Source organism: Odocoileus virginianus, chromosome 31 (assembly GCF_023699985.2).
Source record: "Odocoileus virginianus isolate 20LAN1187 ecotype Illinois chromosome 31, Ovbor_1.2, whole genome shotgun sequence".
NCBI classification, from domain to species: Eukaryota; Metazoa; Chordata; class Mammalia; order Artiodactyla; family Cervidae; genus Odocoileus; species Odocoileus virginianus.
In genome coordinates, this window is record NC_069704.1 from 18,565,905 (window position 1) to 18,592,750 (window position 26,846).

Here is a 26,846-nt window from a genome sequence, read left to right on the forward strand (position 1 = left end):
CTAATATCCTGCTTTGTGACTTAAAATGCAGCAATAATAATGATACAGCTCAGTCATCATTACTGAGCACCTATCTTATGTAGGTGTATATGGGTGCATGTCAGTCATATTACTGTGTGTTTGATAGACTTTAATCTCCATCTTCCTCTTCATTTGAATATATAAACTACTTGGGATTTATGGTCTCTAGCACTGCTCTTTCCCTTGTCTCTTTTTGCTGCCACCTGCTATCTTATAATTTAGTTGTTTGTTTCTGACTCTCAGTTAACCTTTGACATTAATTCTTTTTACTGTATCTTCAGAGACCTCAAGGTTAGCTTATCCACAACTGAGTATCTGGTTTCCTTGCTCTCAACTCTAATGAGCTTCACCTCTAATACACTTAAGTCGCCTATTCCCTCAGCTTACTCTATAAATCATCATTACTTGGAAGTTTTCCACTATGAAGTATTTAATTCTTATTTATTTACAATAACCCATCACCTGACAACATCTCCACTTTTCAGCTTTATTTCTGTTACTCTTTCTACCTTTTCTTCAAGCCCATTGACACTTCTCTCCATTTTTAAAGTATACTGTAGTTTTAATGATTTCTATTTACTGTATCTTAAGTAAAACATCTTTGGATTTTGCAATGAACAATTAAGTGTTCCAAGCACTTTACTGTTTTTGTTCTAAAGTCTATCCCTCCTTAAATAAACAGATTTTATGACTTTGATATCTGCCCAAAGGCAAGCAAAATAAGATTCTCTGCCAACATCACAGTGCACCTGGTTACCATTAGATTCTACCCAATGCGTGTTAGATTAAATGGTTAGTTGACATAAACTTACATTGCTATCTCAGCATTGCACTGAAATGAAGAGAGTTGGAGCTATAGGTGGTCTCAGCAGAAGATGTTTGATGAGAATTCTATGTCTGATGAAGTTTATGTGTACATTGTGTAGGAGCCAGTTTTGCACATCCTGAATTTTTTGGCCCAGGCACTATATGACTTACAAGTTGTGCCTGTGCCTAGCCTCATTTCCATTGTTATAGGATAGTTGTACTTCCAAATCAAGGGCAATCTAGTCACTGCTCTTTGCCTTAGATTAGTTGCTGCTGCATTAAGTTGAACACTCTTAAAAACTGCTTTCAAAGGCTAGTGATTCAGTCAAGAAATAGAAGCTTCTGTGGGCTTACTGTCTACTTCATTCCTTAAGGCTTACAATTCGGGGGACATTAATTGAGGTTTTATATCTACCATTTTTTCTCCATCTTTTTCAGAAGAAGTGACCACAGATCTGCACATTTCCTAATTTTCTTTTCTACAAGTAAATGATTCTGGCATATGAGTGAACAATTTCTAAGTTTCAGGGCCATTTGGGGGTACTGCATGATTCTTATATTTGTTATTAATTTCAGTAGTTATCAGGATGTGGGAGGAGTGAATTTGTTTCCTTTCATTGTCATAATGTATTGTTGAATTGGTTTGCTAATACAGTTGATCTTTGAGTAACAGAGTTTGAATTGCATGGGTCCACTATACCCAGATTTTTTTTCTATAGTAAATACTACAGACTGGCATGTCAGTGGTTATGGACTCTGTAAGAAGTGGAACTGTAGATAGAGAGTAACAACAGTCACATATACAGAAGGGTGATTAAAAGTTACACATGAATTTTCAACTGCACTGAGGTTTGGCACCCCAGTTTCTGCGTTGTTCAAAAGTCAAATGTATTTTGTTGAGGATTTTCACATCTATGTTCATCAGTGACACAGAACTGTAATTTTATTTTCCTGTAGATTTTTTTGCCTGATTTTGGTATAAGTGTGAGCTGACATCATAGAATGAATTCAAAAGTGCTCCTTCTTCAGTTTTCTGAAATAGTTTGAGAAGAATAGTGTTAACTCCTCTTGGGTATAATTAACCTGTGGAGCCATCTGGTCCTGTGCTTTTGATTGTTGGAAGTTTATTGTTATTGTTCAGTTGCTAAGTCACATCTGACTCTTTGCAACCCCATGAACTTCAGCATGCCAAGCTCCCTGTCCTTTACTGTCTCTTAGAGCTTGCTCAAATTCATGTGCATCGAGTCTGTGATGCTATCTAATGATCTCAGCCTCTGCTGCCCTCTCCTTTTGCTTGCAATCTTTCCTAGCATCAGGGTATTTTCCAATGCTTTAGATTTTCACATCAGATGGCCAAAATATTGGAGCTTCAGGTTGATTTCCTTTACAATTGAATAATTTGATCTCCCTGCTGTCCAAGAGACTCTCAAGACTCTTCTCCAGCACCATAACTTGAAAGAATCAATTTGTGTGTGTGTGTGTGTGTGTGTGTGCTCAGGCATCTTTATGGTCCAACTCTCACATTCATATATTACTTCTGGAAAAATAGCTTTGACTACATGGACCTTTGTTGACAGTGATATATCTGCTTTTTATACTGACTCAATATTATTACTAGTAATTGCTATACTCATATTTTATACTTCTTCCTGATTCAGTCTTCAAAGATTGTACATCTCTAGGAATTTGTCCATTTTTTCTTGGGTGTCTATTTTGTTGGCATATAACTGTTCATAGTAATATATTATGGTTCTTTGTATTTCTGTAGTGTTGGTCATAATTTCTCTTTCATTTATTATTTTAATTTCTTTTTTAATTATTTTATTTTATTTAGGTCTTTTCTCTTTTTTCTTGATGAGTCTAGCAAATTTGCTTTGCTCTTCAAAGAAACAGCTCTTAGTTTCGTTGATCTTTTCTATGTGTTTACATCTCTAATTCATATATTTTTGCTCTGATCTTTAGAATTTCTTTCCTTCTACTAACTTGGGATTTGTTTCTCTTTTTCTAGTTCCTTTAGGTATAAAGTTAGGTTTATTTGTGATTTTTCTTGTTTCCTACAGTAGGCTTGTGTCCCTATAAACTTCCATATTAGAACTGCTTTTATTGAAACTGATTACATGGTGGACACTGTGTACCATTTTCATTTGTCTCCAGGTATTTTTTGATTTCTTAAGTGACTCACTGGATATTTAATAGAGTATTATTTAGCCCCCACATGTTTCTATTTGTATTTTTTTATTTTTGTATTTTTTCCTTATAATTGATTTCCAGGCTCATTCTATTGTGGTTAGAAAAGATGCATCACATGATTTCAAACATTTTAAATGTACAGAGACTTGTTTTGTGGCCTAGCATGTGATCTGTCCAGCAGAATGTTCCATGCACACTTGAAAATGTATTCTGCTGCTTTTCATAGAGTGTTTTGTAGATATCTATAAGGTGTCATTTAAGACCAGTGTTCCCTTATTGATTTTCAGCCTGGATGATCTGTCCATTGATAAGCTCCTCTACAATTATTGTGTTACTGTCAATTTTCCCCTTAATGCATGTTAATATTTGCTTTATATAAATATATTAAGTGCTTCTATGTTGGGAACATATATATTTACAATTACTATATTTCTTGTTGGATTTATCCTATTATCATTATGTAATATCCCTCTTTGTTTCTTCCTACAATTCTGTTTTAAAGTATATTTTGCATTATTACACCAGTTTTCATTTGTCCTTTTCCATTTGGATGAAATATCATTTCACTTCCAGTCTGCATGTGTCTTTAGGTCTGAAATGAGTCTCTTCTGATCTGCATCTATACAGGTCTTCTTTTTTTATTCACTTACCCACCCTATGTTTTTCGATTAGACCATTTGGTCCATTTTCATTTAAAGTAAGTAGTGACAGGTATGCACTTATTGCTATTTTGCTCACTGTTTTCTGATAGTTTTATAGTTCTTTTATGTTATTTTCTTCTTTTACTGTGTACCTTGATGATTATCTTCATTGTTATTTTTGAGTTCCTTTCTCTTTTTTGTGTGTGTATTATATCACAGAATTTTGGTTTATGGCTGCCATTAAGTGTGTGTGTGTGTGTGTGTGTGTGCTATATAATTTGATGTTTTTGTGTGTGTATCCCTTCTTCCACTACTTACTGTGGATATAGATGATTTTACTACTGTTGTCACGCAAACTTCATCTTAGGTTTATAAGTTGTTGATCTCCTACCTTTATTGTATGTTTGCCTTTACCAAAGATATGTATCTTTCTATAATTTTTATATTTTTAGTTGTGATATTTTCTGCTTTTTAATGTTTATTTTTAAATTGTATTTTATATTTGACTATAATATAGGTGCTTAACTATGTTGTGTTAGTTTCAGGTGTACAGCAAAGTGATTCACTTATGCATTTGTTGTAAAGCCAGTTTGGTTGTGCTGAATTTTTTTAGCTTCAGTTCATTTCAGTTCAGCCACTCAGTCATGTCCAACTCTTCACAACCCCATGGACCACAGCACGCCAGGCCTCCCTGTCCATCATGAACTCCCAGAGGTTACCCACTCATGTCCATTGAGTCAGCAATGCCATCCAAAACCATCTAATCCTCTGTTGTCCCCTTCTCCTCCTGCCCTCAATCTTTTCCAGCATCAGGGTCTTTTCCAATGACTCAGCTCTTTGCATTAGGTGGCCAAAGTATTGGAATTTCAGCTTCAACATCAGTCCTGCCAATGAACATCCAAGACTGATCTTCTTTAGGATGGACTGGTTGGATCTCCTTGCAGTCCAAGCAACTCTCAAGAGTCTACTCCAACACCACAGTCCAAAAATATCAGTTCTTCAGTGCTCAGCTTTCTTTATAGTGCAACTCTCGCATCCATACATGACTACTGGAAAAACCATAGCTTTGACTAGACGGGCCTTTGTTGACAAAGTAATGTCTCTGCTTTTTAATATGCTATCTAGGTTGGTCATCACTTTCCTTTCAAGGAGTTCAGTTCAGTTCAGTTCAGTCGCTCAGTCGTGTCCGACTCTCTGTGACCCCATGAATCACAGCATGCCAGGCCTCCCTGTCCATCACCAACCCCCAGAGTCTACCCAAACCCATGCCCATCGAGTCGGTGATGCCATCCAGACATGTCATCCTCTGTCGTCCCTTTCTCCTTCTGCCCTCAATCCCTTCCAGCATCAGGGTCTTTTCCAATGAGTCAACTCTTCGCATGAGGTGGCCAAAGTACTGGGGTTTCAGCTTCAGCATCAGTCCTTCCAATGAACACCCAGGACTGATCTCCTTTAGAATGGACTGGTTGGATCTCCTTGAAGTCCACGGGACACTCAAGAGTCTTCTCCAACACCGCAGTTCAAAAATATCAATTCTTCAGTGCTCAACTTTCTTTATAGTGCAACTCTCACATCCATACATGACTACTGGAAAAACCATAGCCTTGACTAGACGGACCTTTGCTGACAAAGTAATGTCTCTGCTTTTTAATATGCTGTCTAGGTTGGTCATAACTTTGCTTCCAAGGAATAAGCGTCTTTTAATTTCATGGATGTAATCACCATTCACAGGGATTTTGGAGTCCCCCAAAATAAAGTCAGCCATGGTTTCCACTGTTTCCCATCTATTGCTATGAAATAATGGGACCAGACCCCATGATCTTAGTTTTCTGAATGTTGAGTTTTAAGCTAGCTTTTTCACTCTCCTCTTTCACTTTCATCAAGAGGCTCTTTAGTTCTTCTTCACTTTCTGCCATAGGGTGGTGTCATCTGCATATCTGAGGTTATTGATATTTCTCCTGGCAATCTTGATTCCAGCTTGTGCTTCTTCCAGCCCAGAGTTACTCACGATGTACTATGCATATAAGTTAAATAAACAGGGTGACAATATACAGCCTTGACATCCTCCTTTTCCTATTTGGAACCAGTCTGTTGTTCCATGTCCTGTTCTAAGTGTTGCTTCCTTGTTGCTTCAAGAGGCAGGTGAGGTGGTCTCGTATTCCCATCTCTTTCAGAATTTTCCACCATTTATTGTGATCCACACAGTCAAAGGCTTTGGCATAGTCAATAAAGCAGAAAGAGATGTTTTTCTGGAACTCTCTTACTTTTCCAATGACCCAGCCGATGCTGGCAATTTGATCTCTGGTTCCTCTGCCCTGTCTAAAACTAGCTTGAACATCTGGAGGTTCATAGTTCACGCTTTGCTGAAACCTCACTTGGAGAATTTTGAGCATTATTTTATTAGTGTGTAAGATGAGTGCAATTGTGCGGTAGTTTGAGCATTCTTTGGCATTGCCTTTCTTTGGGGTTGAAATGAAAACTGACCTTTTCCAGTCCTGTGGTCACTGCTGCATTTTCCAACCTTCCTGGCATATTGACTGCAGAACCTTCACAACATTATCTTTTAGCTTAGCTTGTCTGTAAATCTCTTTACCCTACAAATCTGAATGACAAATCTGAATGATAGCCTTGCTGAGCATATTATTTTTGATTATAGATTTTACTTTCCTTTTATCAATTTGAATATATCAGGCCACTACTTTCTGACCTGCAAAATTTCTGTTGAAAATTCAACTTACAGTTTTGTAGGAGTGTCCTTATCTATAACTAGCAGTTTTTTCCTTGCTGCTTTTAAAATTCTCACTTTAAGTTTTGGCATTTTAATTATAGTGTTTCTTGACATGTGTCTCTTTGGATTCATAATGTTTCTGACTTTCTGTGTTTCCTGGATCTGAATGTATGTCTCCCCCCTCAGGTTAGGGAAAGTTTTAGTTGTCAACTTATTTCTTCAAGGAAATTCTCCTCCACTTTCACTCTTTCTTCTCCTCCTGGGATCCCTGTAATATAAATATTAGTTCTCTTGATGTTGGCCCAGAGATCTCTTAAAATACCCTCATTTATTTATTTATTTATTTTTCTGTTCAGTCTGAGCAATTTCTACTAGTCATTTTCCAATTTATAGTTCCATTCTTCTGTTCACATAATCTACTGTTTTATTCTAATGTGATACACTTTCCCGTGTAATTTTTTACTTCAGTTATTACATTATTTAGTTCTGTTTGGTTCTTCTTTATGTTTTCTCTTTATCAGACTTTGTATATCCATATTTCTCCTTAGCTCATTAAACATTTTTAAGATCACTGCCTTGAGTTCTTTATGTTAGGCTGCTTATTTTCACTTTGTTTAGTTCTTCCTCTGGGACTTTATCTTTTTCCTTCATTTGCAACATATTCCTCTGTCATTTTATTTTGCTTAATTCTGTTTTTATTTTTATGTATTAGGTAAGTTGGCTATGTTTCCTGATGTTGGAGAAGTGGCTCTATATAGGTTACATCATTTGGGGCCTAGGATCACACTACCCTCTAGTAGTATATTGTCTAGTGTAGTGGCATCCTATATGTGGATTGCATTGGCCCGTCTGGTTTCATGGGGAAAACTACCATAGGTGTGCTGGTAGGTGAGGCTAGAGTCTGGTTTGGTTAGTTACCAGGCCTTACATGATGCTGAGGTTGCTGGCTTACTGGTGAGCAGAGCTTGGTCTTCACACAGCTGGCTATAGTCCTGGGGGGTTCCAGGATTGATTGATGATGGCCTATTGATAGGGCAGAGCCAAGTCATAGCTGCAGGAACATAAATAATATGTTTTTACTTTTCAAATAAATTGCCATTTATTCAAGGACTTTTGTTCTACTACCATTTCATCTCTAAAAATTTTATATTGAATTTAGTCTGATTATAATTAAAAAGTGACAGAAGAACCCTGGAGAAAACAATGATTTTTAAATTCAGATGCACATGTCTACATACAAACACAATTTAACTAGAGACTGGAATAAGATGTGGATTGAAGCAATTTCAATATCCAGGTTGTGATAATTACACTATATTTTTTCAATTTGCTCCCACTGGATGAAACCAGGTAAAGGATACATGGAATATATTTGTATTAACCCTTATAACTGCATAGGGATTCATACACATAACAGAGTTATCTCAAAATAAAAGTTTAATTAAATTTTAAATATCTAAATAAAATCTGTTCTAGTATGAAAAAATGAATAACACATCAAAATTATGATTTTCTTTATAAAGATTTATATATGTCTGTATATATATATACATATATATAATACATAAATGTACTGCAATAGAAATGATTCATCATTTTGATAATCAATTTAATACCAATTTTTGGCTTAAGTTCTCAACTTGACAGGATGATTTTTCTTAAAAATCATTAAAGGAATAATTTTTATTTTTATAAATAAATTCACAAATAATTTTTAACAAATATATTTATGAATAAATCTCTATTTTTATATATTTTAAGACAGATAACTTGAAAACAGTGAGTTTGGGTGTCATACATTAAATGTTTGCTGAATCTGGAGTAGTTTACACAACTTGTTCTCTCTATTGAACTCATTTATAAATGTCTATTCATGAAACTGAATAGCATTGCTTTCACAGTTACTCTCATCTAGGTATATTCCTATTCTTCATAGCAAATATTATTGATTTCTCACATAACCATGCTATTATTTATATATACCTGGACATTTTGATAGACTGTTTGTCATCAAATTAAGAATATAAAGACTTTGAATAAATGGATAAGACAAGATTTTAAAATTAAAAAAATACCATAATTTTTAATGGGTCTATTTCTGTATACTTTAAAACAGACCAACAGACCAAATACAAATATATTGAATATCCTATAAGTCCTGGGTGTTCATTGGAGGGACTGATGCTGAAACTGAAACTCCAATACTTTGGTCACCTCATGCGAAGAGTTGACTCATTGGAAAAGACCCTGATTCTGGGAGGGATTGGGGGCAGGAGGAGAAGGGGACGACAGAGGATGAGATGGCTGGATGGCATCACCGACTTGATGGACATGAGTTTGAGTAAAGTCCGAGAGTTGGTGATGGACAGGGAGGCCTGGTGTGCTGCGATTCATGGGGTCACAAAGAGTCAGACACGACTGAGCGACTGAACTGCACTGAATGTCAAATTAGATGTATTAGAGTAATATTAATTATTACATGTATCTATCAGGATCCTGATAGGAAGTGAGTATCAAAATAAAACAATTTGCAGATAGTATAATAATAATTTCTGAAGGATGTAGGGAAATAAAAATGATATTGCATTAATTTGGGACTAATAATTTTGAGGCTATGTATCCCCCTTAGGCATCAAAAGACAAGGGACCAAAGAGAAGGATTGGCTAGTGCAGCCCCCTAACAGGAATGCAGCCGGTCCTGGATGACTTTTGGGGAAGGTGCCAAAGGTACCTTATCCTCCTTCCCTTACTGACATTTCTTAACGGTGCCACTTTGGCTGAATCCAACAGGAAGCCAGAAGACAAGAGAACCAGCCAATTCAATCAATATAGGTCAATTTCCTGAGGCAAAGTGGGCTGAGAATGATGAGGCCTGAGTCTTGAGATGCCAAACTCATAGCATGTTTTATATCTAATAAAATAGCAATATCTTTACTCTGTAGAAATCTAGAGCCATTTGATACAGACCATTTAAACTTATGTGAAATATTCACAGCAAAACAAAACAAAAACTGTCCAACTAGGATGGACAAATCCAATTTCCTTAAACTTGAAATATCCACTCTCCCTAGCTTTCCCTTCCCCTATAACACAATAAAAATGATAGAGTCATGCTAATGTGCTAGGGGTTCATTCAGTATGCTATAGAACATTACTAATTCATTCATTACTAAAGTCATTCAATGGACTTTTATTGAGCACCTTCTATGTGCCTGGAATTATATTAGGTATTGGGACACAAAGATGACTAAGCCTACATCTCCAGGTACATACATCTCAACTAGAGCAGTATTTCTTATTCTTTCACATGTTTTCTGTGAAAGATTTTCCCCCTTTCCATCACATTCAAAAAAAAATTTTTTTTATAAGTACTGATTTCACTTGCCTTGATCCTTAAGTTGCATTTTAAATCTACTTCCTTTTCAGAGGGCATTTGTTTTCTTTTTTTTTTTTCCCCATTTATTTTTATAAATTGTAGGCTAATTACTTTACAATATTGTAGTGGTTTTTGCCATGCCCTCTGAATTCCATAGCTGAATTCAGAGGGCATTTTTATTGAGTTCTCTGCTCTTTTCTATCTATTTAGATTAGACTGAGTGACAATGGAACACATGGAAACAAATTAACATGGTAGACCAATGAATTACAGGCAAAGCTAGTGTACTGCCTTTAGAGTTTTAACAAAAAAGCAAAAGAGAAGCAAATGTCCAGGGTCTTGCTAATTTTGTCAGTATTGGTTTACTTCAGCTCAATCTTCCATTTATCCTTTCCTTCACAGACTGTGGTCACTACTGAAGTTACCCTATTAACCCTATCAGTGTAACTCTTTATGTTTGTTCTCATGATTTCTATTATTTTGATAAAATTTTATTATGATTTTTTTAATTAAAGTGCATCACTCCTACATGTGACACTTTCTCAATTCCTGTGTGTAATGGTCCCCAGTAAAACCAGTTTGGACTGATGGAAATCATTTAGAAAGCAGCAATTTAGTAGGAGGGCTGGCACATAGTAAAATTACTTTCTATGGACCTTTTTCTTGTGAATAGGTGTAAATGAATCATTTTAATGGAAATGTCAGCAGGATAGTTTCAGATGAGAGAGCTGATCATTCTGCCCACTTGCCAAGCCTAGGACACACTTTGGGAAGTGGGCTCTAAATCTTACCTTCTATGATAATTTATGAACCTTTTATTATGCCTGCTACCCTCACCAATCACTGGTCATTGCAATCTAAATAAACTTCCAAGTAAACACATTATATTTCTTTATACTGATATCCCCATTCTTCTTCAGGCTAAAATCCAGACTGGTCACAGACTGGCCCTCAAAACTCACTCCTTGTTTGTCCCCAAACAAGGGGACAAATTGCCAAATTAATTGTAAGATTCTAAGATTTCTATCCTATTCATGCTCTTGTGACTTTTCACATGTCCTTTGCTTTAGCTAGAATATCTTCTCTTCTAAGACGAAGTGCCTAAAACCAGCATAAATTGCAAAAATGAGTCATGTCTTTCCTCCTTTCTAAGAATCCTCTCATTTTGTAAACATGTTGTGATACTTTCTCCCTTTAGTATTCTCATTGTAATCATTACCTACCTTCTTGAAATACTTTTTTTTCTTTCCTGCATGTGTGTTTGTATTTCTCTTACACCAGTCTCCATAGTAAAATTTTTGCAGCTTTTTTCTTTTAGCTTGATATTACTTTTTTCATAATGATGCAACTTATCTTTTTATCTTTATGGCTTTCATAGGAATATAAATTATTAGGCACCAAATAAATACTTGCTGAATAATTATATTTGCTAGGAAGTTTCTGGAACATCCAGAAAAATGGCATTGCTAAAAGTATAATAATTCTGTTTCCCTATCACTATTCATAGAGAAATTATGTGCATAGTTTATATACTCCAGTTATTTTATTGAAAAATTAGCTGAGGTAGGAAAAGTATGAATAATTTAGTTTCTATTATTCTAGTATATCTTGCCTTCTCAAGAAAGGAAATGAAAGAGAATATAACAGAAACAAAGCAAAACTCATTTGGAATTTTTTATTGATTCTTCTTTTTGTGGAAGATATTAACATGACTATTTTACAGAGTTTATCTACAAATAAATTTGGTCTTAGGAAGAATAATAATTTAAACACAAAGTTTCAGATGTTTGTTCTAATCGTAAAAGCATAATGAAAGTCATAAATTAGTAGTGTGCCAGCTTTGAGATACCCTTATTTTCCCTGTTAGTACTTTTCAAAATTTTCTGCCTCTTGTTTAAATCAATAACATCCACTTTTAAAGTTCACAGAACTTTCATTTCCGAGATATCTCCTGTTTACTCTTAAGAAATATAGTGATTGAAAAAATTGATATATAGCCATCAGATTAAGAAATACAATTCTTAAAGTAAAGTAAATGAACCTATTTTTATGAATAATTTTCCTGTAGTTGACCTTAGAGAAATCACACTACTTCTTAGGGTAAAAATAGATAAAGATGAAAAAAACAAAAAAAATCTAACTTTCTATGTTGGCTTATCTATATAGCATTGAAAATATAAAAACATTAAATATTATAATGTCTATTTCCTGTTACATTCTAATAATGAAAGCTCAATAATACATTATTCATTAAAAACATTAGTGTGTATAAAATATATAAATAATAAAACAAAAATGAAGTATTTTTCATATCATATGGGCAATAGAAATAGGAAAAGGTAAAGCACAGAATGGGAGAAAATATATGAAAATTCTTATTCAGGCATATAAATAACAAGTACAAATTAGTCAGAAAAGAAAATTGGTATGCAATTTCATAATTGTTTAAAAACCTTGAACAGATAATTCACATATAAGAACATTCAAATGGATAACAATTATATATGAAATGTAAAAAAGCAAAATGGCTGTCTGAGGAGGCCTTACAAACAGCTGTGAAAAGAAGAGAAGCAAAAAGCAAAGGAGAAAAGGAAAGATATACCCATTTGAAGGCAGAGTTCCAAAGAATAGAAAGGAGAGATAAGAAAGCAGTCCTCAGCGATCAATGCAAAGAAATAGAGGAAAACAATAGAATGGGAAAGACTAGAGATCTCTTCAAGAAAATTAGAGATACCAAGGGAATAATTCATGAAAAGATGGGCTCAATAAAGGACAGAAATGGTATGGACCTAACAGAAACATAGGATATTAAGAAGAGGTGGCAAGAATACACAGAAGAACTGTACAAAAAATAAATCTTCATTACCCAGATAATCATGATGGTGTGATCTAGTGGAGGTGATGGAATTCCAGTTGAGCTATTTCAAATCCTAAAAGATGGTGCTGTCAAAGTGCTGCACTCAATATGTCAGCAAATTTGGAAAACTCAGCAGTGGCCACAGGATTGGAAAAGGTCAGTTTTCATTTCAATTTTAAAGAAAGGCAATTCCAAAGAATGCTCAAACTAATGCATAATTGCACTCATCTCACTCACTAATAAAGTAATGCTCAAAATTCTCCAAGCCAGGCTTCAGCAATATGTGAACCGTGGACTTCCAGATGTTCAAGCTGGCTTTAGAAAAGGCAGAGGAACCAGAGATCAAATTGTCAACATCAGTTATATCATCGAAAAAGCAAGAGAGTTCCAGAAAAACATCTATTTCTGCTTTATTGACTATGCCAAGGCCTTTGACTATGCCAAGGCCTTTGACTGTGTGGATCACAACAAACTCTAGAAAATTCTGAAACAGATGGGAATACCAGACCACCTGACCTACCTCTTGAGAAATCTGTATGCAGGTAAGGAAGCAACAGTTAGAACTGGACATGGAACAACAGATTGCTTCCAAATAGGGAAAGGAGTGTGTCAAGGCTGTATATCATCACCCTGCTTATTTAACTTATATGCAGAGCACATCATGAGAAACGCTGGCCTGGATGAAGCACAAGCTGGAATCAAGATTGCCAGGAGAAATATCAGTAACCTCAGATATGCAGATGACACCAACCTTATGGCCGAAAGTGAAGAGGAACTAAAGAGCCTCTTGATGAAAGTGAAAGAGGAGAGTGAAAAAGCTGGCTTAAAGCTCAACATTCAGACAACTAAGACCATGGCATCTGGTCCCATCACTTCATAGCAATAGATGGGAAACAGTGGAAACAGTGTCAGACTTTATTTTGGGGGGCTCCAAAATCCCTGCAGATGGTGATTGCATCCATGAAATTAAAAGACATTTACTCCTTGGAAGCAAAGTTATGACCAACCTAGACAGCATATTAAAAAGCAGAGACATTACTTTGTCAACAAAGGTCCGTCTAGTCAAGGCTATGGTTTTTCCAGTAGTCATCTCACATGAATGTGAGAGTTGGGCTATAAAGAAAGCTGAGCACCGAAGAATTGATACTTTTGAACTGTGGTGTTAGAGAAGACTCTTGAGAGTCCCTTGGACTGCAAAGAGGTCTAACCAGTCCATCCCAAAGGAGATCAGTCTTGGATGTTCATTGGAGGGACTGATGTTGAAGCTTAAACTCCAATACTTTGGCCACCTGGTGCAAAGAGCTGACTCATTGGAAAAGACCCTGATGCTGGGAAAGATTGAGGGCAGGAGGAGAAGGGGACGACCGAGGATGAGATGGTTGGATGGCATCGCTGACTCAGTGGACATGGGTTTGGGTAAACTGCAGGAATTGGTGATGGACAGGGAGGCCTGGTGTGCTGCGGTTCATGGGGTTGCAGAGTCGACACAACTGTGTGACTGAACTAAACTGAAGGTTAAAATAAAGATTTTCCTTTTAATGACAGTTAAACATGCCTGATACTGGTTCAGCATAGAGTGTAAAAAACCAGAGTGATGATTTAGAAGCAGATCTCTTTAAACAAAGAAGGAAGAAGGTAAATAGGAAATGAGGAAGAGACAAATGGAAGAAACAGAGAAGGGGTTGGGGGGAAGGAAAGGAAAACAGAGTTTTCACCTTGTTAAATCTATGTTAATGAGTGTTTTGAACCTGGCTTTCATCACCTGTAATAATATACAACTTGGACAAAATCAAATTCAGTTGCTATTTGTCTGAAGCAATGCTATATTCTAAATAATTGGATCTCTATTTAGATGTTAATGCAGTTGTAGTAGGTCTATTTTAATTCTAAGATATGTTTTTTAATGTAAGATTTGGGTTAAGAAATTTATGTGTATTTTCTTAAAGAAAAAGGGAGTAAACTGCGTATTAATGCCCAAAGTCCTCACAGTTCATCTTCCAAAGTATATTTAAACTAACAACAATGTGATAAGCATTTTAATAATTATTATACAAATAAAAAGAAAAAACAGTGTTTGACAGTTTTTGAAAAGTAAAATACCACATTCAAAAATACCACTTTCTTTTGTGCATTTTTTCCTTTTGCATTCTCTGATAATTTATTAATCAGACATTAAAGTAAGGATTCAGAATTCATTAGGCCACAGAATAACACTCACATACGTATCACTATATTAAGTATCTGCAATGACTGTATTTGAAAATAATTATAACAACCAGAAATCAAGAACTAGAATGCACACATGAAACCAATATTATTCTACCAAAAGCAAATGTATTTTAAACTATTAAAAGTTTTCTCTGATGATAGATAACTTTGAAATATCACTAGTAGCTTTGAATATTATCAAATTTTTTAAAGAATCAGATTTAGATATGTAACTGTCTCATAAGATTACTGGATTCAAATATCGAGGTTCACTTACTTTCAAAGTGTTCCAATTATCTTTAAACTGTCTCATAAGATTACTGGATTCAAATATCAAGGTTCACTTACTTTCAAAGCGTTCCAATTATCTTTAAACTGTCATTAATATACCACCTGTTACAGCGGCTAGCTTTTCTTTCTTTTGTGTTCTTGCTCTAAAACTAATAAGAAACAAACCATCCCTATGGTTTCGGAATATATTGCAATCCTCTAGTATGAGTTCTATCCTTCGAGACAACTGGTCTTGTCAGTTGGTGACATCTTGTCCCATTTGTTATGGGAATTGGGCTGTTTAGATATTTCTGGGAACATTAACTTTCTCCTTTTAACTATATCCCATCCTCTTATTTTCCCACTTCTATCAGTTATAATTGCAGCCAAACTATTCTGTCTAAAGCCTCTCATCTCTTAGGAACTGTCATCTGTCAAGTCTTACATTATGGATCTTTTCCTGGAACTACTGAACTCTGACGCTTTCAGGTGCCCTATTTGACTCTGGCTCTTTCCATATCATCAGCACAAGCTGATCTGTCAATTTCTGTGAGGATTCCTGTAATTTCTGTTTAACCCACTTTATCCATCTTGATCTCACTTAAATGCAAGGTATGAACACCTCTACTAGATTCCTCTATCTTCTGGGAAATATCTTTTTAAACACATTTTCTGGATTAATTATTTTTTCTTTATTTTTTCTCTCATAGGCCTGGGCAATATATTTCAATTCATATGCCATCAGTCCTAGTTTTCCAATACAGATTTCTTTTTCTCTATTATTCCTTTCTCTACATCATTTGTAATACATTTAGCCTCTAGCAATTCATCCATATTACTGTTTAAGTGTTCCACTAATTCATAGCTCCACTGATTTCTGTTTCAGAAAAGCAAGTATTTTAATCCTGTATTTCTCTAGATTTCCAGAGACCTCAGCTCTCCAGGTCTCAGGGTGTAGTTTGCCATGAAATCTAAGTTCTCTGATGGGTCCAAGAAAGGTTATTAATTTTTAGTTTGTCTGGCTTTGCCTTCTGTATAAATGGCAGTGACGTCCTCTAAACTCTTATATTTCAATTTTAAACTAGAGATCTTTGCTTTAATTTTTAATCTTGCTGGTTAATTTTGATACTTTTTACCTCATTTATTTGGTTGACCTTTTACTTAAGTAAAAGGTTATACATGGTTATTTTATATTTTATATGTGAATGTTTGGATTAGTTGGTGTCTAAATATGCTGTTTGTCATGTTTTATTTTGGAAAATTAAGTACTAAGTTCTGATAAAGCTGCTTCCCTCTGGAGGAAATTTCAATTTGATTCTGCTAGGTTAGTATGTAATACTTTCATTTAATGTCTATCCTTAGGGTTTCCCCAGTTCAAGGATACTAGATATTTTATCACTAGAAACATGTAAAAATAAACTAGCAATACTTATTCTCAAATGGGACTTTTATTTCCATTTTCTAGTGAGAGTAAATCAGACATTCTCCTCATGATATTTTCTTCTCTTCCATTCCAGTCCATTTTACTTTAAATTTTATTTGATTTTATTTCACCTGTAGTCCACTGAAGTTTGTAGCCACCACAAAGGACTTCTTTTAGGTTCAACTGTTAATCCCTAAAGATTTAGACTGTATATCCCTCATAATTTATGTTCCCAGGAAGTCCCCCCCCTCCCGCCGCCCCCCAGAATATTCTTTGTCTCTGATTTTGCTTTATAGTCTTGTTTCTGATATTTATTTTGATGAGCCTTTCAGTGATTTTTCTCAGCGATACATTTTAAATGTTTAACATTTTTTTTTCATAAAAAACTATATAGTGTGCATCAGAATGGCCTTTCTTAATAATCTAGTCTATAACTACTCGAAGCTGAATAAATCATTCATTCTCCAACTCCCTCTAACTGACTTGTTTTTAATTACAAAGAATATGTCCTGGTCAAGGTAACCAGTGATATTCTCTGATGGCAACAGCTTTGGCTACTTGACTTTCTTTCTCTTTAAAATCATCCTTTCATCAGCATTCTGCACAGTTGACCTTGCCTCTCCTTTTGAAATGCTCTCTTTTTCATTTGCCTGGGTAATAATTTTCCAACTATTCCAGGCAAATATCTTGATTGTCAGTATGTCTCTTATTTATTTATTTATTTATTTAGTATGTCTCTTATTAAAAAGGGGGAGGAAGAGGAAGGAATGAAGGGTTGAAAACTTATAAATTTTCTTTCGATTTTTCTTCTTCATCTACAGCCATTATGTACATTTTCTTCTCCATAAAAATCTTCTCCATCCCATACTATTTCAATTCTCTTAAATTTTATTGCACATTTTGACGTATTGTGTATTTTCACAATAGATTTTTGCTTAACTTTTCATATGAATTATTCCTGAATCAAACAATTTTAAAGACCCTAAAACAGGAATTATTATGTTCATAAACAGCATATCTCTCAACTACAAAATTCAGCACAGTGCGTAGTCTGTGCTATATTTGTATTCTAAGTTAATGGTAATCTAAGAGCCTGGCGCATGGTTGTTACCCCCAAAATTGTCAGACTCGACAGCGGCTTTCTATTTTGCTTAGAGAGTCCAAGAAGTGCCACAAAATCCACACCCCCACTCTCCTAATATCTCTTATATCATCTGTTGATTTTGTCCTCACTTCACATCAACCTCTATATATTAACAGGCTATATTGTTGTTCCTTGAACATGCTGTGTGTACCTACACTTCATAGATGTTTGCGGTTGCTGATTTCTTTACCTTCTATTTTTCCTTCATGTATTAAAATGGCTTTCTTTTATATCACTTTTTCTGGTCTTCATTTCAATGTTAACTTATTTCTCACTGACTACACATTTTAAAATTGCATCTTTTCCCAAAACTGTATCCCATTTTCTTCTTCTGAGATTTATTATCTGTTTAGTGTACATCACCATATAATAGTCTATAACTTTTAACTAATTTACTGTTTTATTGTATTTTCTCAAGGAGAATGAATGACCTAAGAGAGCAATTCAATTGTCTATTAAATTCCTGACATATATCCTAAAACACAGTTAGAGTTCAATAAGTATATGTTAAATACATAAGTGAATTAAGTGGTAAATTGTGTTTGTCATCTTGAATATAGTGGTAATTTGTCCTTTTTCCCCTATTATTAACTTCCTCACTTTCCTCACTTAGGAAATTTGGTAAGAAACTGAGTCTGATTCCCGCTTGGAAGATCAATTTAACAGACTGACTTTCAGGCCCTCCTATGCAGCTTGATGCATAACCAGCTTGATGCACCATCAGCTACATACTTGAACTTGAATTATGAGTTAGGGATCCAAGTGAGACAACAGGGACAGATGAAAATGTATGAAATTGTGATGATACTAACATTCAGTTTATTGGGGAACTGGGATTAAGTTCTCCATTGGCAGCTTCTATTGTTCAGTACTTGTGTGAAACCACAGTATTTAGTATCAGCAGTCACTTGGCAGTTCTCATCTGTTTATACATCATGCTTTGGGTAGATTCTGGCTGTTGCTTGATTCTCTGATTATGCTTTATCCCAGGTTTGGCATCACCCTTAAACAGTAGATATAGACACCACAGAAACAGTAATTGTATTTTCCAACACCCTGCTGCAATCCTAATGCAAACCCCATTAAACTGAGTTGATATAAGCACCTCTTACCTGGGTTTCCTTTTTGCCTCAGACTTTCACAACCATTCTCTCCCTTTCTTTACTCAATTTGCAATTCATCTTCAAGAAAGTTATTAAATAACATTTAATATATAAAGAAATATAGCTTTAATTTACTCTCTACTTTTCGAGTAATTCTAGTCCACAGTTTTTTGTGTTTATTTTTTGAGACCGTAGGCCTCTCAATGAAAATATAGGTGTTCTCTCCCACTGAATGTATATAGTCCTATACTCAGAAAACATTTATATGTAATACATTGAAAGTTACTTAATTTATGTTGATTTTATACACAATATTTATAAATGTCTGCATCTTTATAGATCATTTTTGTTCAAAATTAATAGGTACTTAATATAAAAGGCTTACTGTATCTAAATTGTGCCAATTAAGTTAAATTTTATTCTTGTTCAGAAGCCAATTTCATAAGAAATTCATTGCTTTTCTTGAGATGATATTTCATATTATGGAGTCATCTTTAGTATTGCAAGGCAAATGTATTCCTGAAATTCATTATATTTTTAAATATACTTTAATTTTAGAGAAATTTCAGGTTCACAGAAAAGTTGAATGGAAAGTTCAGTTCCTATATATCTGGCACAATCTCCTACAGTATGAATATAGGTGTAGTAATTCAACTATAGTAGTGTGTAATTCACACTATGAATATCACTACACACCACAGTGATATAACTGTTATAATCATAAACCTATATTGTCACATCATTACCACCCAAAGTCCATAGTTTACATTAAAGTTCATTCCTGGTGATGTACAGTCTATGAACTGGACATATATAAAATGACATGTGTCCATTGATATAGTATCATATAAAGCTGTTTCACTACCCTAAATATCTTCCATACTTTGCCTAATCTCATTCACTACCTTTCACTTTTAATTCAGCGTTTCCCCCCTACTCACAATGTTATAACTGTTTTGCAGTACTTGATTGAAGGGACAAAAGAAGGTTTAAATTCATTCTGAGCTCTCCTACCTCACTTGAACACTGTAGATGTAGCTTTTATCTATGAAAATAACACCCATTTCATGACTGAAAGGTACTATTTTCATACGGAACTTGAACTCTCAGAACTGGTTTGAAGAAACGTACTCACAGTGTGCTTTAAAAAAAGGATATATCACAGCAAAACAGAATTATGTAAAAAGCTATATTACTGAATTTATGTTGCAAAATTTTTCTTTGTCTTCAAATAATTACAGCCATGTTTGATATACAACAACCCTTGATTCTATTTACATCAACAAAGAAAGAATTATGAAACTTGTAGCAGTTCTATACTGACACAATAATGCTTACTAAAAATGACCTCAGAAAACCTCAGGGGTATACAATTGGCATACAAACCTAATGCATATGGAGATCTAGATTGGGTTCTGCTGATGCAAGTTGACCCTGCAACACATCTCCTAACCTCCTCCTGGGACTAGTTAAGTAGTCTAGGTGGGTTTTGTTTGTTTTTTTTAACCTAGAGATTGCAAAGGTGTAAGAAAGAATGTGGAAACAAGATAGCGATCTTCAAAATTGTCTTATAACTGTCTGAAGCTAAAGTCCAAGAGAAGAGCACCACAGAACTGCATGACAGATGGCATGGGCATAGGGAAAAATGAGGGATGAGAACAGTCATGCATACCTAAGTATGAATTCAGCTTAGTTACACTTAGCATAAATCCATACTTAAATGATACATGAATGCATAGTTGCTCAGTCATGTCTGATTATTGGCGACCCTATGGACTGTAGCTGGCCAGACTCCTCTGTCTGTGGGGATGCTTCAGGCTAGAATACTGGAATAGGTTGCCATGCCCTCATCCGGGGGATCTTCCCAAGGCATGCAACCCAGGTCTCCCACATTGCAGGAGGATTCTTTACTGTCTTAGCCACTAGGAAAGCCCTTAGTGACATAAGTTTATGTCAAAGTACATACACATATACTTAAGTATATCTAAGTGTTTGCAGAATTACCTACAGTTGCATTTAAAAGGCTCTTAAATAGTCCAGTCATAACAGGAGCTTGCAGAAATACTTTATCTAGCACTAGGAAGTCTGTCTAATTGTCTACCTGCATTCCCTTCTTGTTGAGTTACAATCTGATTTTTAAAATGAATTTCAAAAGTATCAATTATAGTTAAAAAATTGACTTTAGGGCATAATGTTTTCCCTTGAATAATGTAGGCCAAGCCATGCAAAAACTTATCTTTTTTTGAAAGTGAGTTTTCTGAAAAAAAAAAAAAAAAAAAATCATAAATCTAATCAAATATTTTAAAGTATTTGTGGAAGTAAAGAAAATGTTTGTTTAGTAGAGAAGAACTGAATTTTCTGTTTTCATTTCTTGACAAAATGTCTTGAAACTACCTAGTCTCTGATAGTGACAATTTTATTTCAATTAAGAAGATAATTTGAGGATCTCTAAGCCAGTGCTTGACAATTTTAAAGGATAAAACTTAAAGAGACTTCTGGTCTTATTTCTGCATAAAAGTAGCAAAATCACATGCATTAAAAAGCATCCTTATGGCTATGACTATGATCAAAGAACTAAGATTTTGAATTTGAATTCAAAGTTTTTCTAAGAAAAAATGTATTTACCTCTTTAAAGAGGCACTAGTCTCAACAATTAGGAATTCTACTTTTCTGATATCAGCAAGTATATACAAGAGTTGAAAATTAATTGCTGGCTGAAATCAAAAGAGTAAAAGTATACAACTGAATGGTGAATAAAGGTCAGAGTTGAACTTTTCTTTTTCCTCATGGGATGCTTCAACATATGTAATATAAAGCAAGCTAGTATAGGGTTGATAGAATAATTGTTAAAATAATCTGTTTCAACTATCTTCTGCTGCTTCAAGTCACAAAACAGCTCAGCCACTCTGAGAAAACTTGTTTTTTTCCAATATGCTCCAAATTGTGTCTGATTTCTTTTTCTTGGCAATATAATTATAACTTTTTCAAGTTGCTATAGAGGCAACACTTTTAGTTTTATTTTTGGCTTGGTCAGTTTTATATGGTTCTGGCCTTTTCACTTCAGCATCCTTCTCACTGAGATACTCAGCAGGAAAAACAAAAGTGTTACAAATTGGAGGCAATTAAAATGATTCTGTAGCTTTATAGAGTCTCTTTGCTTCCATTTAAGAGAAACTCATGATTCAAATGTGACATTGATAATAATTTGTTACCCGAGCATATAATCATAAATTATTTCTTCATATGGTGCAAACTTGCTCATCATTTATATGAAGTGAAATCCAGCATATTAACATAATTTTATAAGAATTTTTGATTCTTTGAAGAATCAGAAAAAATGTACATATAAATATTTCATGTTTTCACTTGTACTGGGTTCATGGGGGACTAGAAGACATAAGCTAATGATTGTTTACTTCATTTCTTAAAGGTGATATGTTTATTTTATTAGTCAAACATATTACATTTGAATCCTAACTCAACAATCTTCCAAGTAGGACATCTCAGATTGATTATGACATTTTTGAAACTCAGTTTTCTCACATCTAAATGAGGATAAGCTCAATGTTACTATGTATTACATGAATTAAAAGTCAAGATATATGTGTCACATATACAAAAGTATATGTGTATATAAGTATATATAAGTATATATGTAATCTAACTATTTGTTTCATGAATTAAAATCACAAGAGATACATATAATAGAGATATTTACACTATTTAAACCACACACATGCACAGTTTTAAACAGTATCAGATAACTAGAAAGTACAGAAAGCACAGAGTAAGTTATATTGAGCTTAGGGAAAAAAACAATCTCTCCTGCAAAGGGTTTTGGGAAAACTGGAATGCTCCATGTAAACCAGTGAAGTCACAACACACTTTTACACCATACACAAATAAATTCAAAATGACTTAAAGACTTAAACTTAAGACATGAAACCATAAAATTCCTAGAAGAGAACATTAGCAAAACATTCTCTGATGTAAGTGGCACCAATATTTTCTTAGGTTAGTCTCTCAAGCAATAGAAATAGAAGCATAAATGGGGGGAAATATAAACAAACTTCTAAGTTTTGCACAGTAAAAGAAACCATAAACAAAATGAGAAGACAGCCTATAGAATGGGAGAAAATATTTGCAAATGATGTGACAGAGCAGGGTTTAATTTCCAAAATATACAAACAGCTCACACAATTCAACACACACACATAAAAACACACACAACCCAATCAAAAAATGAGCAGAACTAAATAGATATTTCTCCAAAAAGGACATACAGATGGGCAACCGGCACATGAAAAGAGGCTCAACATTACTAATTATTAGAAAAGTTCAATCAAAGCTACGATGAAGAACCACCTCATACTGGTCAGAATGTCCATAATTAAAAAGTCTACAAATAACAAATGATGGAAAGGGTGCGGGGAAAAGGGAACTCCCCTGAACTGTTGGTGGGAATGTAAGCTAATGCAAAGGCATAGGAAAATAGTACATGGGCTACTCAAAAAATTGAAAATGGAGTTGCTATATAATCCAGCAATCCCATTACTGAATACATATCTGGACAAAACTATAATTCCAGAAGATACATGCACTCCTTTGTTCATAACAACACTATTCACAATAGCCTAGATATGGGAACAACCTAAATACCCACTGACAGGTGAATGGATAAAGATGTGATGTGTGTGTGTGTGTATATATGATGGAAAACTACTCAGCAATAAAGAAAAAAAAAAAGAATGTCATTTGCAGCAAAATGGATGGAACTATACAGTGTCAATCTAAGTGAAGTAAGTCATAAAGACAAATACCATAAGATCTCACTTATATGTGGAATCTAAAATATGATGCAAATGAATTTATTTATGAAACAGACTCACAGACATAGAGAACAGACGTGTGGTTGCCAAGGGGGTGGGGACATGAGGAGGGATGGAGTGGAAGGTAGGGATTAACAGATGTAAACTATTATATACAGAGAATGGATAAACAACAGTTCTACTTTATAGCACGGGGAATTATATTCACTATCCTATGGAAAACTGAAACAGAAAAGAATATATATACATAACTGAATCACTTTGCTATAGAGCAGAAACTAGCACAACATTGTAAATCTTCTATTCTTCAGTGAAAACTTATATCTAGCCCTAAAAACAAAGATATGGCATTTGATAGGCATTCTAGAAAATCTGTTGTATGAATCAGTACAACTGTCACAACTATTATTATCATCATTACTATCACTGTTTTATTATGCTCTGATGCATTTCAATGACATGGAATCACTATTAATTTTTTAAGTACACAGGACTCCTTTTGTTTTCTGTCACTTTTCATATCATTCCCTTTCCCCCACCTTTGAAATGAGTTTACTATTTTTTCTACCTAGTAATTACCTACTCTATAGCTATAACTCATAACCAGTGTCATCTAGTCTTCAACTTTATTTAACCAAAACCCTGATACTTGAGTTGTTTCTAAAATACTACTTTTACTTTTAACACAAAGTGTGGTTCAATTTGGTCACTCAGTCATGTCCAACTCTGTGAACCCCATGGACTGCTGCATGCAAGGCTTCCCTGTCCATTACCAACTCCCTGAGCCTGCTCAAACTCATGCCCATCGAGTAGATGATGCCATCCAACAATCATCCTCTGTCATCCCCTTCTCCTTCTGCCTTAATCTTTCCTAGCATCAGGGTCTTTTCCAGTGGGTTGGCTCTTCACATCAGGTGGCCAAAGTATTGGAGCTTCAGCTTCAGCATCGGTCCTTCCAAAGAATATTCAGGACTGATTTCCTTTAGGATTGACTGGTTAGATCTCTTTGCAGTCCAGTGGACTCTCGAGGATCTCCAACACCACAGTTCAAAAGCATCCATTCCTCAGGGCTGTTTTCTTTTATGGTCCAACTCTCGCATCCATATACAACTACTGGAAAAACCACAGCTTTGACTACATGGACCTTTGTTGGTAAAGTAATGCAATGCATCTAACATAAGGTGTTTGACAACGAATGTAAGATGCTTTAAAAGTTGTCTACATTGATATCTCTCAATAGACTATTAGGTCATTGAAGGAAAGGATATAGGTCATTTCTTTATTTTTCTCAAAGACCCAGCATTCTCTATTCTGCTGAAAAATGGCTGATTTCATTATTTCTATTATTGCAAGTCAATACTATTTTTTTTCTAATGCATTCAATATTCTCTGTCCGGTATCTCATATTTATCTTGAAGCCACACTAGAATTAATGAGATGCAGAGAGAGGAGAGCATGGTCTCTGACCCTATATGTCAAGCTTCATTTCATGACGTTTATAATATTTAATGATAGATGAGGAAGCAATTTGACTGAACATCACTGCAATAGCAATTTAAGCTACTGTGCATTGCAAGTTTCTCTGAAAGGAAAAGACACACTATATTCCATTTAGGACTATCAGGATGATTGTCTCTCTTGGAGACATATATAATTTGAATAGTTTAAAATATAATTTATTTTCAGGCTGAGGATTTAGTACTATGGTGATTCTTAGAAAACAAAATAAACTAATATCCCATACCATTGTTTTTCTTGTTGTAAAGCATGCATGCATTTTTACAAAGTTGTTAATGATGTGGGTATTACACATTTTCAGAGCCAAAGCACAGATAAATTCCTTTTAATCATGAATGATCAGTTAGGTTCAGATTTGAATAATCTGGGGTGATAAATTTCCCTCCTTTTTTCAAAGAATTCCACCAAAATATATTTTCTTTCTTTGCTCTCTTATTGCCTGGTGTTAGCTAATTGTATCTCATATGGACCTATGAAATTATGATCCCTAATACCTGCCATATCAAGAACAGAGACTTTCTGGTCATCCTCATTTGTCTTCCACTACTAAATCCACTCTTTCTCCTTGTAGGTCATAAGGGTCTCCACACTGGTTTCAACCTACCTTTGAACAATGATGTGTTGTGGAAAAATTAAGATTCTAACTGCTTTAAAGCTGTGTACTGATTTGGTTGAGCTTGCTCTTTCAGATTCAAAGTGAATCATTGGACATAACTTCAAAATGATTCATGCATTCCAAGCTTTATTTAAATAAGCTTTATGGAAAATCAGTAATTTAAATTGAATTACTATTAAATTTAGTAAATTCAGTTCACTAAAAATTGAAAATTTTACTATGTCAAGAATTTTCTGAAATGTACCTCTCAAGAACTAATATTCCTTTTTGGATGTGACTGATTAAGATACACAGTGGAAAGATACCTATTATTATTAGCCTTTCTAATGTTTTAAAATTTTATTTTATTTTAAAATTGTGTTAAAATACTCAAAACATAAAATGTACCATCTTAACCACTTTTAAGTGCACTTTCAAATGGCATTAAGTACATTCACACGGTTGAATCATCACCATCAATCTCTGGAACTTGAGAACTGAAATCTGCAAAACTGAAACCAGATAGCCATTAAATAATAATTTCCCATCACTCCTCTCTTCAAACCCTGGCAATAACCATAATTCTGTCTATATGAAGTTGACTATCCTTACTACCTCATGTAAGTGGTATTTGTCCTTTTATGACTGGCTTACTTTACTTAGCATAATGCCCTTAAGGTTCATCCATGTTATAACATGTGTGATTCCATGATTATAGATATGTATTTGTACTGTTAATACACAATAACAGTCTTGATACCAGTGATATGATAGACACCGGTCACATGTGACTTTCGAAAACTGAAATAAGGCTGGAGTGACTTAGGATCTAAAAATTAAAATTTATTTTAATTAATTTAAGCTTGCATTGACACATATAGCTGACTGGTAGCTATTCTATTAGCAAACTGTATATAATCTGCATCAATTATTTTCTAATTTTATCAATTTTAGATATTATTTTTATTGATATATTATTTTTAGGTCATATACATCTTCCTCCCATTCAATCACTAACACATTAAAAAATAAATATGTCAGTTATCTCTGTAACTTTAAACTAATTCACCAATCTTTTATGCCCTTCTTTGAACAACTATAAACTAAGCTGCTAATTGGTATTAAGGCTCTTAAAT